We start from the raw sequence: 12,841 nt of genomic DNA on the forward strand, positions 1-12,841 counted from the left end.
AAATTAAGAAAGTGAGTGACAGGAAAATACTTTCCAAAGTGAAAATTTTATTTCTTTAGAAGTTGAAAAACCTTACTGTACTCTGTAGACATCATAATTCTTTCTGTGGGGAAGGATCCAAAGCTGGTTTAAGTTTATAGAAATACTACTGAATCCAAAAGTCACCAAATAATATTCAGTGCATGCAGATACCATGGACAGTGGGAAGTTGATTCCTGCTGTCAGTGCTACCAAAGCAAGAATAATGGAAAAAGAAGAGAAAAGAAATTTTATGGATGTGGTTTAGGCCTAGTTGGCAACCCAGAAAAAAACCATGCAGGCTGCTTTCTCACCCTAACCCCCCTTTCCTCCCTCTGTTCCTGGAGGGAGGGGGAGGAGAATCAAAAGAATGTAACTCCCACGGGCTGAGATAAGAACAAGGTATAACACAAACCACTACTGCTAACACCAATAACAATAATGCTAAGGGAAATAACAAGGGAAGAGAATAAATACAACTGCTCACCACCATTTGACCAATACCCAGCCTGACCCAAGCAGTGATCTAGCCCTTTTGGGTAACTGCCCCCAGTTTATATAGTGGGCATGATGTGCTGTGGTATGGAATACTTCTTTGGTCAGTTTTGGTCAGGTGTCCTGTCTCTGCTTCCTCCCGGCCTCCCCTTCTCCCTGGCAGAGCATGAGCCTCACAAAGTCCTTGGTCAGACTAAACATTTGAGCAGCAACTAAAAGCATTGGTGTTATCAGTGCTGTTCCCAGGCTGAAAGTCAAAACCACAGAGCTGCACCATCTACTAAGAAAGAGAAAAACGACTGGTACTGCTGAATCCAGGACAATAGAGAAGCAGGAAATCAGAAAACTCTATGGCTGAACATATCATGAAAGCACAGTACTCTTTGTGAAATCTGGGAAAGATTGTTACTGACTTCAGTAAGGCTATCAATTCTTTCCTCCTTCTCAATTTTTCTTTATTTATTCCTAAACCTTGACAAAAAGTGAATTCAATATTATTTTGTTACAGTTTCTTCAGTTAGGTTTAGATTCAGCGTTCATTTTTAATGATTTTCCAGCAATATCTCATTTTATAAATGCCAACTTCTCCTTTTTTCTTTCTTTTCTTTTTAAGAAGAAAAGACAGAGTACAACACTCGCTGTTCAGGCCCAAAAGCCATTAGAATCACAATAATTTAAGGTCAAATATATCAAGAAAATAGGTGTAAGAACCAGAAGTATGTAGTTTCATTTTTTTAGACAACTGATAGATTTTCATATGTATTTGGTGACATTCACTTTACTCTTTACTGAGGATCATTAAAGAGAACCCTTGTTATTTACCTGTAATGTCAGGGATTATATCAGGCATAACATTTTAACAAGAGGCCTATATCCAAGCAACAGTAACTTCCAGATGCTGTTTTAAGGAAATAGTCAGTAGCTTTATTTAGCTTTTACACATGTATTGGAAAGATGAAAATTAATACAGATTAGTGTTGGATAGTCTGGTTTAGCAGATAGACATTTTAATTCACTAAAATTTTTATCTGTACTTAAAAAAAAAAAATCATTATATATGACATAATTTTTTTTTAATTGCCTCAATTTGGATGAAGCCTGGAATTGGAGAGTTTTTAAAAGCAGGGTAGAAAATGGTATTATTCTCTTGAAGAGCTTTACACTGTGTTAAACTCAGAAACTACTGTTAGTCACACCACATTATTTTTTTTTTAATACTGTTTACGTTTATCTTCACAAAGGGACAAAATTTAATTAGCTTCCACAAAACAAGCCACTAAAAGGGGAGTATCAAAACAGTTGTAAGAATGACCTCCACAAAAGCACATTGTTATGAGGAAATTGGTCAGATGACTGGTGTGGTGCAGAGTCTGCTGGGTTTGTGTTGAGAACAGGGCTGATGTAAGTAATAAGTCTTCTAGAGATGTTTGATACAGAGGCAAATTTCATTTCAGACTGCACAGAAGTATGATTTCATACACCAACACTGACCAAACTTCTGTTTGGTCAAGCAAGTTTTAAAGCTTTCCTGTACTCATCCAGCATGTTTACTGAGGGACAGATTGATAGAATGTGTCTACTACTTAATGGCAAAGCCAAAATCACAGCACTGGACACAACATCTACACTGGAAGGGAATTCTGGAAGTCTCTACACCAATGCCCTGCCCAGAGCAGGCTTAGCTGTGGAGTCATACCAGGTTGCATAGGGCATTGTTTCATGGGGGCTGGAAACGTTCCAAGGAAGGGACAGCACCACACTGTTGAGCCCATCCCCACTGATGGATGCTCAGCCATCCTGTGGAACAAAAGCTTTCCCTTATCTCCAGCCTTTCTGGCCCTTCTTAGTTTACTGCCCACCAAGGCCCAAGACCTGCCCAGAACTGCTCATAACCCCCACTGGCATTGCTGCCAGGGCTCTGCCTCCCTAGACCAGAGTCATACAGCAATCTGCTCTATTTCCAGAGCTGTATCCGAATCTGGTAATTTGAATATTGTTGTTCTGGGCCACATGGATGGTGTGAATACACTCTCCTGGTTTCTCTTTCACTATACAAGACGCTATCAGCCTGTCTAAGAAGTCCTCTACAAGTTTTTGCAGTGCTGTGGTGGTTTTGGTAGGGCCAAAGTATGGGGAATGGTGGCATCTTCTGCATAACTGGAATAGGACTGTTGTCTTCAGAGCTCAGATGGCAGTGCTATTCTTCATTATCCTAATGGCTTTCAGGATCTCTTGGATTTCAAATGATTGATAAGGACAACATTTTATTTTCTAAATTAATATTATTTGGCATTGGTGCTCAGAACTGTATAAAACAACTTGATCACATTAAATTTTCTTATTCTTTTCTGATTAGAAAAAAGAGATATTTAATATATGACTACTTTCTGTCCATATATATATATTTTTCAAACAGGATTTCTTTTAATCTTTCTTCTATTCCAATGCTTATATTAAATTAAAACCAGGAATAAGATGCTTAAACCTACCCTTTAGTTTCTGAGAACTGATCCAATTTTTAAACTAAATGTGTTTATGCTGTATTTGCATTTACTTTCTTGGGATCTTATTCTACTTATTGTAAAAAAATTCAGCCTAAACTAAATTAGGAAATCGATGTAATTTCACAACTAATAATTACGAGTTAATTTGCTAATTGAAACACATACAGTGGAGAGAAAGAGCTGTATTATGTGGCCAGTTAAATCCATCCAGATCTTACTATTTAATATTCTGATCAAATAGTCCACAAAAGAGTGATAAGCAAAGAATTTTCTCCAAAATTATTTGATTAATAGTTTTGAATTACTGATATATTTAGAGATAACTGCAGTAAGAAAATGAAACCAACCTGACCAAGTGTATTACCCCTTACAATTTATTAACCTACCTCCAATTAAAAACAATAAAACCTGCTTCATGAATATTTCATCTCAACAAAAACTCTATCAGTTCAATTGTAATTGTTTGGAAACATTTCTGTCAAGAAATCATGTGATCTAGTAGTTTTGATATTTTATTATTAAAAAGCATGTATATTTTAGAATATCCTAGGCTGTTCTTGACATCTGTGAGAGACTGATCTGAAATCATGCTCCACTGTCTACTGTCTTAAAGATTAGTATGATAAACTGAGATGGGATTAAACCAGTTCATTGTCTCAGAGTTTAGTCTGAGAAGCTGAGATGGAATTCCACTTATCTTTTGTCTCAGAAATAGGTGGGAGGAGTTGAGATAAGACTGTTCATTGATTGAGGGATGAGTGAGAAAGAGCTAAAACCTCCAGGATTGGCATGAGTAATTGCTACCAGTTACCCCAAGAATTGCTGCAGACACTTGCAGTTGAAGAGCTAGCTGCAAGACCAGGGAAACTGGTCCACCAGGAACATGTAATACCTGACATGAAGAGCAGAGTTATTCCCCCCAGCTCATTATGAAAGGAGGAAAAGGTAATCACAAAGAGGCACATTGTCAGGGAACCACTGCCATGGGGATAACTCCAGAAGGAAACTGCCATGAGAACACTCTCCACCCATGACTACTACGGACCCTGAGGGACATCTTCCGTGAGACATCGCCATGAGGGCAACTCACATCAGGACACCTCCAAGGGCACCTTCAAAGGGACAGCTCCAGAAGGACACCTCCAAAAGGACACCCACCTCCAGTGACTATTATGGACTCCTGGAGGACACTGTGCTCTGATACCCACTATGAACCCAGAAAAACTCCCATCACTGACAGTGATGACAACAGATCCCCGGGGCACCATTGGATCCATGGTGGTGAGTAGCTCTCTGTCTCTCTGCACACTGAACCCTTGCTTCATTTTCTACCTTTTTTCCAATCTCCTTTATTACAATAATTCCCCTTTTTTTATAATAACTGTCTTTTTATGCTAAACTTACTAATTGATTACAGTACTTGACCTCATTTGCGTCTTAATTTCACTCTTGGGATCACGAACTGAAACTCTGGGATTTTCTCCAATCAGACCCTACATTAAATTGACATCGTGGACAGGATCCCTTACAGTGAAAAGTACATTAATGTCACATAAAGTGTGAGGTATGATATGTGTACCTCTTAGGGATGTAAGGGTTACATTAAACAGACCTGCTACTTCCCGGTGATGGCTACCCCAACCTTTTGCTGCATTTCACTTACTTTACCTATCAGGGATATAAAAGTGGATTTTGTTGAAGCAAAATGTGCTACCTTCCTGAGATGACTATCCCGACCTATTGCAGCTTTGTATTATGTGTGTGCATCTCAGGGACTTAAGGGATGGGTTTTTGTTGAAGCAAAATGTGCTGCTTCCCTGAGGCTATTGTCCCAGTCAGTAATAAATAGCAATGAAGCTGCATTTCAAGGCAGAGATGTGTTGTAGGGTTTTTTAGGCAACATAAATCTCACCTCTCTCTGCCAGGGGTAGAATGGGCCAAGAAAAATTGGCATAATATGCAAAACGTAACAGACCATGTAAGCGCGCTGCAAAAGGACGCAAAACTCTAGCCCGGAAAGGGTAAATTGATTGTGTTATACTGGGTGCAAGCTCGGCTGCTGCATTAGAGGCTAGAGAACAATAACAAACAGCTTAATCTCAGTTCATGCAAACTTTACATGGTTTGATCCCTGGAGGACCAGGTAGTCAATTTAAAAGAACAGATAGACAAAAAGAAAAATCAGGCTAAGTACTTGCGATTAGCCCTGAAAGAGCAACTCCTGGCAGAGAAAAGTGCCTCTGTATGGTCTGAAGAACAACTGAATATCCCCACGTTGACCTGGAAGATGCAAGGCTAAGGTTAGAAAACTTGAATGTTCCTGCTGCTTCTCTCTGATCCTTGAGAAAAATTGAACATGCTCGCTAAGATGAAGACAAATTCCCACACATTCCCACCAAAGTGATTCCATATACTGCTACGGAATTAGCTACACTTAAAAAGGAATTTGGTTTTACTCCAGAAGAATCAGAAACAGAATATGTTTGGAGAGTACCTCTTTCTGGGGGAGATCAAATTTTACAAAGTGAGAAGGAAGCTGAAGGATATTGGGGGCCAGGAGTATTTTTAACCACCAGCAACCACTGAGCACCTTAGTCCTTAACTCAAAGAGCTACTTATTGAGTGGAAGACTTAAACCTTTGGAAAGAGGAAATACCCTCACCATCGCAGGGACAGTCGACTAGTTGGTAGAAAATATATAGAAAGTGGCATGTCTGCAAATGATGCATGATCAGGGACTTAGACTTAAACAGGAGTCCCCGATGATGATGCCTGTTGATCCTGAATGTATGATTCCCCTCATTCAGGGTCTTCTTGACTCTCTGAAAGCCTTAATGATCCACTTGCAGGGAAAGATACAAGCAACATCCCAAAGAAAAGGGACGTTGCTGCCCTTGAAGGACTGCTATCACATGATGGAAAGAGAGAGAAGAAAGTATGGACATGGGAGGAATTAATCAATTATGGAAGAAAGTTCAGTCCTACCAATAGCTCTAATAAAATCGATACAAAGTGACTGAGGTGAACAGAGGCAAAAAACCCTCCTCCTTGACTAATGGGAAACACCAGACACCCCCTACTTGCCCAGGAAGTAGAAATATTCCTAATAAAAGGCAAGGGTTGTGGATGTTGTGGTGGTGAAAGGGTGTTCCTAAAGATTTAATGGATTGATTGCCCACTGATAAATTGAAAAATCTGGTGTTACAGTAGACTAAAATAAACCCCATGGGCCCTAAAGAAAAGGAAAAATGTGGAAAGCCCTGGTGCCCCCACCACTAATTAGCTCCACCCCCTAATTTTGAGCAGAGGGGTGGAGGATGGATATATATTTGACTGCTCACTGAAAATAATTAAGGTGAAATAATTGTTTTGTGGGACCTGATCTGGTGACACATTTTTCACTTGCTTTGTATGTTTTGTACGACCTCATAGAGCACTCAACTCATAATCGGTTGCCAAGCATCCCACAGGATTTCACAATTTTGTTAGATAGTTTCTCCCTTGGTTAGGAGTGAGTGAATTAGAAAAGACCATCTAGTCTTGACAACAAATTGTTGAAATGCAGTAATTTCTTTAACAATGGTGGTATTGCAAGGGGATATGAAACAACATAGGTATAGATGTTTTTATTCCTAGTATGAGAGCTAGCAGAGTACAGATTTTATAACAAGCCCAGGAACACTGTAGGAACGCTGTATTAAGGTTATCTTTGTAAGTGCATTTTAGATAATGCCAAACTCTAATCAAACCTTATGTATCATTACAGTTAGAAAGTTGCTGAGCTAAGGAATTATTGTTTACATTCTTGGCATTCTCAAGGAAGATAAACAGCTCTATGTTGGGCTTTCCTGCTTCCAGCACATTTCTAATATTTTGCAGTGCTTCTTGTATTGCTGACTAAACAGAAGTCAGTCTCTTCCATGAAACTTAATGTTTCTATGTACTTTCCTATTCCAGAATTTAAAAAAAAAAAAAGAAAATTGCTTGTAAAAAACCTGTTGATCTGTTGTTTATAGATGAACGTATCACACATTGTAACAAGGGTTAATTTAGCATAGCTTGCCAGACTAAATGATATTCACTTGATTTTGACTATGCTTTTCATCAATGAAATCAAACATTGGGCATAATAAGGATGCTTATAAACAAGATCAGGGAGAAAGCTGTTAAACTTTTATTAGAAGTACTAATGGGAAGGTTGTCTTACATCTACATCAACATTGACATATTTCATATAGCTTTGTCTTTCTTTCTTTATGAAATGGACAAAAAAAAAAAAAAAAAGGATTGCAAGCTCATTGCATTATGTTATTTGTTACATGTGTTACTGCTCTGTAGACAAGACACCAAAATAGGAAGTTCTTGAATTTTGTGGTGCTGAATACACGTTGCTATTTACTTTCAATCTGAATTTACATAATTGTATTGAAAGCATAAACTGTGGAGTTTTTTCAGCCACCAAATACTTGGCATTGATATAAATGGTATTCTGCATGTTCTGAGTGATGAATAGATTGAGAGCAGCCCTGTGGAAATGGAGCTGAGGATACAGATGGGTGAAAATTGGACATGACCCAGCAATATGCACTTGCAACCAAGAAAGCCAGTCACATCCTGGGCTGCATCAAAAGTAGTGTGACCAGCAGGTCAGGAGATGTGATTCTGCCCCTCTACTCTGCTCTTGTGAGACCCCATTTACAGTGCCACATTTAGTTCTGGGGTCTCCAGTACAAGAAAGAGGTCTAGAGGAGGGCATGAAAATAGTAGGAAACTTATTCCTGTAAAAAAAAGGCTAAGGGAGTTGCGGTTCTTCACCCTTGGAAAAGAGAAGGCTTGGGATCTTATTGTAGCCTTTGAGTAAGCAGAAAGACAAGAGATTTTTTTTACCAAGGCCAGTAGTAACAGGACAAGGGCAACTGTAAAAGGATAGCTTTAAATTGGACATGAGGGAGAATTTTTTTACAATGAAAGTGGTAAGACACTGGAACAGGTTGCCCTGGATGCCTCAGTGTTGGAAGTGTTCAAGGTCAGGTGCAATGAGGCTTTGAGCAACCTGATCTAGTGAAAGATTTTCCTGCCTGTGGCAGGGGGGTTGAGCTAGTTGATTTTTGAAGGTCTCTTCCAACCCAAAGCATTTTACGATTTTCTAATTCTATGATCCTCTTGCCAAAACAATCTCTCAGTGCTCATTAAAATTTATACTTATTGTTGGAATACGTATTCTTTTTTTAATTTTTTTTTTTTTTACTTCTATTTGGTTTAAAAGTTGAGCATATGAATATACAAAAAAATCTTAAAATTTTCCTGGTTTTTGTTTCTGGTTTTGCATGTGCTCTGTAGTTTGTCTAACATCAGTAATTCTGTTCATATTCATGTCTATAACAAACATAAACAACAAAACATTCTTTTTAAAAGAATTTCTGGAAAATGTGCCCAAGGGATATTATTATGTATGTATGATCTATGTATGTGACTATTTTATATTCTATATATAAACCAAGTGCTGACTCTCCAAATTATTTTTGGCAGTATCTAATCCTTAATTGTTTACGTTGTTGAACTTCATCTTTAACCTAAAAAAAGAGGGTGCATTTTCAGTATTTGGTACCCCTGAAAACAGCACCATGTGCAGTTTTTCAAGACAAAAAGAATACTTTCCAGGCTGTGGCAGCATAAAAAATCTGCAAACTCTAGATTTGCTGCCATAGTTTGTGTTAAGTGGGAACTATTGAGCCTAATACTGAGCCCAGTCCATGTATTAGCCCTAATTTCATCATCATCCGCAAATGCTGAGTTAATTTGTGAATTTATTTAATATTAATAAATATTGGTTTATCAATTTAAGATGGGGATCTTCTATAGTTCCTAAAGAGTTTGATTTCCCAAAGGTGCCATGTTTTTGAGAACTCCATTAACTAATGTAAAAAACCATTTTTACTGCGTAAAACTTAATCTGTACCTTCACACAGTTTTAGATGAATTTTTGAATACAGATAAAATGTTCTGAAATACTGAAGAAATCACTGAGAGGTTGAAATAGTTCCCTGTGTTTTTCCTGTACAATTTCTGAGTGGTAATTTAGAGGGGAAATTTTCTTGCCTTTTGATCCTTCAGTGTAGCAAAGGTAGATCTCAAAGACGTGGAGGTGCAGGGGAAAACACCCCTGACACAAAATGAAGCCTCACAGTCTTGTCCAATTCCAAGAAAATTAATGAAATTATCCATGGATAGTCTGGATCTGAGCCTCCATGATGAGATGAGAAACTGTAATATTGGTGAAGTTGAAGAAAAACTAAAACCCAATGATAAGTCACTTGGGAAGATATGATTTCTGGTTCTGATGTGGTGATACAAAGTGCTAAAGAAGAACAGGCCAAAACTATGCAACAGACTCACAGGAAAAGGCTCTGTGCACAATGTATGTACTTCAGAGTGTCCTGAATGCCATGTGCTGTCCCAGAAGTGTCTCATTAGTAGCCACTCAAGAGAAAAATCTTGCTTGCTGCAGGAAAGGTGTTTAATGGCACTGAAATTGTTCACTTAATTAAAAACTCACCAAGAAGGCAGATGTTCTTCTTAATGTTCCTTGTAACACAGAAAATTATTGACTTGTTCACATTTAAAAATGAAGATCTCCTTTGCAGCTGGAAAAGTGTAAATGACATCTTAATAGGAATCCTTTGTACAATGGTCTATGCTCTTATCCAAGTTTAAGGTAAATCTGCACTAGTTTCATCACATTAACGGTTGTTTTTTTTTTCTATAGTTACACAAAAGTAATTGATGTAACCTTGTCAGGGAAAAGGACAGAGGCCAATTGTACTGATACTCACATAGTTGCTCTGGCTACAACAAAATTATATAGTTGATGGTTTCCAAGAAAGGTGATTAAGATTTGCCCTCTGGCAAGAGAGGAAGTAAATTTATCCATATCCTATTTTCCAGTTCTGATGTAAATATAATGATGTTTTGTTAAATGTTCTCCAGTTTGAAATAAATAAGCACAAAATTTCCATAAATAAATAAGAACAAGATTTCTATACTGAAAGTTAATGTGTTCTTCTACCTTCCTTCAAACCCCACCCATTCATCTCCTTCCCTTTTCTTATCCAGAACTCTGCACTGTTATGCCACCTTGCTGCTTGCTCCTATAGGAAGTACTTTTGCCAGCAGTATACACAGGTCTGTCTACCAGGCCTGGTGATGCAAGACATTTTCAGGAGTGTTGAAAAGTTTTGAATTGGACAAAGGATTGGAACAAAGCTAAAATTTTAGAGTTACATACTCCCTAGGTCATTTTTAAAATGGGCCACCATCAATTTAGGGTAGCCCTTCAGCGCTGGGGAAGAGACTGATTCTTGTTCTGAATTCTGTAGATTTGATGTAACACATGGCTGAATGGCATTTTGTCAGTAAAGGGAAAATCCTCAAAGTTCCCAACTGTTTTGCTTATCTATAAGCTTGGAACTGGTTTTCTGCACTTTGTTGGTCTTAGATTGATGAGATTTTCAGATGTCCTATAAAGAGCTTGCTGAAACTGACAATCAAAACTTTGGGAAAACTTGGCTTCCCTTGACAATGCGTGATAAAACTGCTTACTGATCTTCAGATTGCTAAAGACATGCCTCAATACAAAGAAAAAGCAGAAAAATATTAAAACTCAAGTAATGATTCTATTTGTCATTCCAGGAAGAGTGTTGTAAACGTTTTAAAAATAAAGAATACCTGTCATGTTCCATACTGGCTGACATGCTTAAAGGCTAGAACTTGTTATGATCTATTCCTTTTTTTGATTTAATATTAAGGTCATATTTTCATATTCTGCTAGTTGTTTTGAGGCTTTCTTGGTGTAAAATTATGCCTGGGTTTACCTATTGTCTATTTTTATTTTTCACATAGATAAGGATTTAAATTTTGAATATGCAGAGAAATTATTTGTATTTTATTATCAAATGGAGAAAGCTGACATCTTTTATGGAATTCTGAATCCAAAGATAATGAAAGGACTTCACTAAAAGAAAATTCTATCTCCTTTTCCATTCTTTCAAATAGTCTAGCATATATATCCTACATACAAGCCAGTCTGTGCACGAAGGAAAACTGTAAAAAAAAGAGATGTGGGCATGCTTTCATAGTGACTTTTTTGTTTTGTTTAAGTTGGCAAAATTGCTGGAATACCCATGGTTAAATAAACCATGTTTTTTCCATATATAATATTTCTTATGACACAGAACAAAAATGATTCATATAAGGCAAATAAAACATCTTCTTCATCATCACTATTATTGTGTCATCTCTATATGGTACTTTCTGCTTCTGGCTACGAAATAATTTTCTGTTAGAAGGTTAGATAGAATCATAGAATCATAGAATCGTTAGGGTTGGAAAGGACCTTAAGATCATCTAGTTCCAACCCCCCTGCCATTGGCAGGGACACCTTATGCTAAATTATATCAGCCAAGGCCTCGTCCAACCTGGTCTTGAACACTGCCAGGGATGGAGCATTCACAACCTCCCTTGGCAACCTATTCCAGTGCCTCACCACCCTAACAGGAAAGAATTTCCTTCTTATATCCAGCCTAAACTTCCCCTGTTTAAGTTTGACCCCATTACCCCTTGTCCTGGCACTACAGTCCCTAATGAAGAGTCCCTCTCCAGCATCCTTATAGGCCCCCTTCAGATACTGGAAGGCTGCTATGAGGTCTCCACACAGCCTTCTCTTCTCCAGGCTGAACAGCCCCAACTTTCTCAGCCTACCTTCATACGGGAGGTGCTCCAGTCCCCTGATCATCCTCATGGCCCTCCTCTGGACTTTTTCCAACAGCTCCATGTCCTTTTTATGTTGAGGACACCAGAACTGCACACAATACTCCAGGTGAGGTCTCACAAGAGCAGAGTAGAGGGACAGGATCACGTCCTTTGACCTGCTGGTCACACTCCTTTTGATGCAGCCCAGGATACGCTTGGCTTTCTGGGCTGTGAGGCACAGTGAAGCCAGCTCATGTTCATTTCCTCATCGACCAACACCCCCAAGTCCTTCTCTGCAGGCCTGCTCTGAATCTCTTCTCTGCCCAACCTGTAGATGTGCCTGGGATTGCTCTGACCCAGGTGTAGGACCTTGCCCTTGGCGTGGTTAAACTTCATGAGGTTGGCATCAGCCCACCTCACAAGTGTGTCGAGGTCCCTCTGGATGGCATTCCTTCCCTCCAGTGTATCAACCGAATGACACAGCTTGGTGTCATTAGCAAAGTTGCTGAGGGCGCACTCAATCCCACTGTCCATGTCAGCGACAAAGATGTTGAACAAGACTGGTCCCAACACCAATCCCTGAGGGACACCACTCGTTACTGGTCTCCAGCTGGACATTGAGCCATTGACCACAACTCTCTGTGTGCAGCCATCCAGCCAGTTCTTTATCCACCAAGTGGTCCATCCATCAAACTGATGTCTCTCCAATTTAGAGACAAGGATGTCGTGTGGGACAGTGTCAACCGCTTTACACAAGTCCAGGTAGATGACATCAACTGCTCTACCCCTGTCCAATTTGTCTACACAATCAAGGAACCTCCTGGGTTGCTTGTGCCGGGCCGTACCATCCTTCCAACAGATGTCAGAGTGGTTGAAGTCACCCATGAGAACAAGGGCCTGTGAGCGTGAGGCTTTTGCTATCTGTCTATAGAGTGCTTCATCCGCAGGTTCTCCTTGATCAGGCGGTCTGTAACAGATCCCCACAGTAATGTCTCCCATAGCTATGTTCCCTCTAACCCTGACCCACAAACTCTCTGTGGATTGCTCACCTGTCCCCAGACAGAGTTCCATACTCT

The sequence above is a fragment of the Pezoporus wallicus genome, unplaced genomic scaffold (genome assembly GCF_028554395.1).
Source record: "Pezoporus wallicus isolate ANWC-B61680 ecotype Strahan unplaced genomic scaffold, APGP_CSIRO_Pwel_v1 contig_6822, whole genome shotgun sequence".
In the NCBI taxonomy this organism is placed as follows: domain Eukaryota; kingdom Metazoa; phylum Chordata; class Aves; order Psittaciformes; family Psittacidae; genus Pezoporus; species Pezoporus wallicus.